The sequence below is a fragment of the Corythoichthys intestinalis genome, chromosome 17 (assembly GCF_030265065.1).
Source record: "Corythoichthys intestinalis isolate RoL2023-P3 chromosome 17, ASM3026506v1, whole genome shotgun sequence".
Classification (NCBI taxonomy): Eukaryota; Metazoa; Chordata; class Actinopteri; order Syngnathiformes; family Syngnathidae; genus Corythoichthys; species Corythoichthys intestinalis.
The window spans coordinates 2,524,696-2,528,549 of record NC_080411.1 but is presented as its reverse complement, the minus strand read 5'-3'; positions in this window follow the sequence as shown (position 1 = coordinate 2,528,549).

Here is a 3,854-nt window from a genome sequence, read left to right as displayed (position 1 = left end):
GGTTGCCTCCCCTTAGAAGTATTTTTGTCTTTTGCAGCTGTTGCCTTCTATCAGAGGCACACGGAAGTCGAGAGCAAAGGACACACTTGTTTATTTGGGTGTTTTTGGTGGGATAACCAGTCACACACAAAAAATGAACACAGTGGTATGGAAAAAGTATCCCAACCTTTCGGAATTTCTCACATTTCAGCATAAAATCACCATCAAATGTGATCTGCTCTTTGTCAAAATCACACACATGAAAAAACGGTCTGCTTTCACTAAAACCACTCGAACATTTATCGGTTTTCATATTATATTATTATTATATATTATTATATATTATATTTCATATATAACAGAAGGGGAAGGGGGGGAAATACGTAAGTGAACTCTCTGCCTAAGGAAACTTAAAGAGCAATTGAAACCAATTTTTACCAAACATTTTATGTCAGGTGTGTGCTCAAGCACTGATGAGTGGCTTGAAGCTGCCCTGCCCACTATAAAACACACACCTGGTAAGAATTGTCTTGAAGAGAAGCATTGTCTAATGGGCATCATGGCGTAATGATTTAACAATGTCATTATTGTTGTCTTACACATTTCAGAACCTACAGTGGTATGGAAAAAGTATCTGAACCTTTTGGAATTTCTCACATTTCTGCATAAAATCACCATCAAATGTGATCTGATCTTTGTCAAAATCACACACATGAAAAAACGGTCTGCTTTCACTAAAACCACTCGAACATTTATCGGTTTTCATATTTTAATGAGGATAGTATGCAAACAATAACAGAAGGGGAAGGGGGTGGGAATAAGTAAGTGAACCCTCTGCCTAAGAAAACTTAAAGAGCAATTGAAACCAATTTTTACCAAACATTTTAGGTCAGGTGTGTGCTCAAGCACTGATTAGTGGCTTGAAGCTGCCCTGCCCACGATAAAACACACACCTGGTAAGAATTGTCTTGAAGAGAAGCATTCTCTGATGTGCATCGTGGCGTAATGATATAATAATGTCATTATTTTTGTCTTACACAATTCAGAACCTACAGTGGTATGGAAAAAGTATCGGAACATTTTGGAATTTCTCACATTTCTGCATAAAATCACCGTCAAATGTGATCTTTGTCAAAATCACACAGATGAAAAGACAGTCTGATTTAACTAAAACCACCCAAACATTTATAGGTTGTCATATTTTAATGAGGATAGTATGCAAACAATGACAGAAGGGGGGTAAATAAGTAAGTGAACCATCACCTTTAATATTTTGTAGCCCCCCCTTTGGCAACAATAACTTCAACCAGACGCTTCCTGTAGCTGCTGATCAGTCTGGTACATCGATCAGGACTAATCTTGGCCCATTCTTCTCTACAAAACTGCTGTAGTTCAGTCAGATTCCTGGGATGTCTGGCATAAATCGCTGTCTTTAGGTCATGCCACAGCATCTCAATGGGGTTCAAGTCTGGACTTTGACTTGGCCACTCCAGAACGTGTATTATGTTCTTCTGAAACCATTCTGAAGTTGATTTACTTCTGTGTTTTGGATCATTGTCTTGTTGCAGCATCCATCCTCTTCTTATCTTCAACTGTCTGACAGACAGCCTCAAGTTTTCCTGCAAAACTTTTGAATTCAATCTTCCATTAATGATTGTAAGTTGTCCAGGCCCTAAGGCAGCAAAACAGTCACAAATCATGATGCTCCCTCCACCATTCTTCACGGTGGGGATGAGGTGTTGATGCTGGTGAGCTGTTCCATTTTTCCTCCACACATGACGTTGGGTGTTACTCCCAAACAATTCAACTTTGGTTTTATCAGTCCACAAAATATTTGGCCAAAACTTCTGTGGAGTGTCCAAGTGCCTTTTTGCGAACATTAAACGCCATGAACACCATTCTTGGCCATCATTTTACATAGTTAATGTGTGCACAGAGATCTTGAACTGTGCCAGTGATTTCTTTAAGTCTATAGCAGACACTCTAGGGTTTCTTTTTTTTTACCTGAGTATTCTGCGCTGAACTCTTGGCATCATCTTTGGTGGACGGCCACTCCTTCGGAGAGAAGCAACAGGGCCAAACTCTTTCCATTTGTAGACAACTTCTCTCACTGTCGATTGATCAACATTCAGACTTTAAGAGATGGTTTTGTATCCTTTCCTAGCTTTACACAAATCAACAAACCTTGATCGCAGGTCTTCAGACATTTCTTTTGACCTAACCATGATGCACATCAGACAATGCTTATCATCAAGACATTTCTTACCAGGTGTGTGTTTTATAGTGGGCAGAGCAGCTTCATCAGTTATTGGGCAAACACCGGACTTAAAATGATGGTAAAAAATGGTTTCAATTGCTCTTTGAGTCTCCTTAGGCAGAGGGTTCACTTATTCCCCCCCCCCCCCCCCTTGTCATTGTTTGCATGCTATAACCTATAAGCAGACACTGTATTTTCATCTGTGCGATTTTGACAAAGATCTGATCACATTTGATGATTTTATGCAGAAATGTGAGAAATTCCAAAAGGTTCAGATACTTTTTCACACCATTGTACTATGTCTCTTACCAATAAACCTTTCTTCCGCTGGAAGCTTGGACTAACAAACGAGGTTATTTTAGGTCTAAAATGACATTTCTCTGTCATTTACTTGTGTAAGAAAACAGTTTACAAGCCTGAAATTTAGAGTGAAGTTGCATCAGATTTTTGCAGCTGGCCATTGCGAAATATGGGGCTCAAAGGGTCTGCATTTAACATCTGTATCCTACTGAGCATAGTTTGGGTCTAAAAGAAACACGTCCTGGCATGCGCTCAACTCTACAATGTTGTATTCATAAAGTCTGAATTGTGTAATACAACGATAATGACATCGTTATATCGTAACGCCACATAGAACAAAGACAGGAAACGAACACATTAAGATTTTGGTCGTTTAATAAAGTTTGAATTTCAAAGATGTGAAAATACTCATATGGTCCTCAAGATATTACAACCCAGACAAATATTTTTTCATTCATATCATAAACCTTGATTAGTTTTAAACTTCAACTACATGCTAGGTCAGGGGTCCCCAAACTTTTTCCTGTGAGGGCCACATAACCCTTCTCTTCTCTGATGAGGGGCCGGGGTCAGTTTGTAACAGAAAAAGTGTGACGATTGCAGGAGTGCCTAAATGTAAAAATGTATTGTTTTTCAGAAAGCCACAATCAAATAACCCTTTCTGGATTCTTCACGGAACCAAAGTAAATAAAATAAAAATGATATAATATAATATAGTATAATATAATATAATATAATTAGGGCTGTCAAACGATTAAAATTTTTAAGCGAGTTAATCACAGCTTAAAAATTAATCGTAATTAATCGCAATTCAAACATCTCTAAAATATGCCTTATTTTTCTGTAAATTATTGTTGGAATGGAAAGATAAGACACAAGACGGATATACAGTATACATTCAACATACTGTACATAAGTACTGTATTTGTTTATTATAACAATAAATCAACAAGATGGCATTAACATTAATATTCTGTCAAAGCAATCCCTGGATAGAAAGACTTGTAGTTCTTAAAAGATAGATTTTAGTACAAATTATAGAAATTTTATGTTAAAACCCCTCTTAATGTTTTCGTTTTAATAAAATTGGTAAAATTTTCAATCAAAAAAATTAACTAGTAGCTCACCATTGTTGATGTCAAGAATTACACAATGCTCATGGTGCATAAAATCAGTCGCACCCAAGCGCCAGCAGAGGGAGACAAAAAACACAAGTAACAAGTGGACATGACACTGCTGTCATTTTAATCTGTTTGAGCGGGGCATATGCGTTAATTGCGTCAAATATTTTAACGTGATTAATGAAAAAAATTAATTA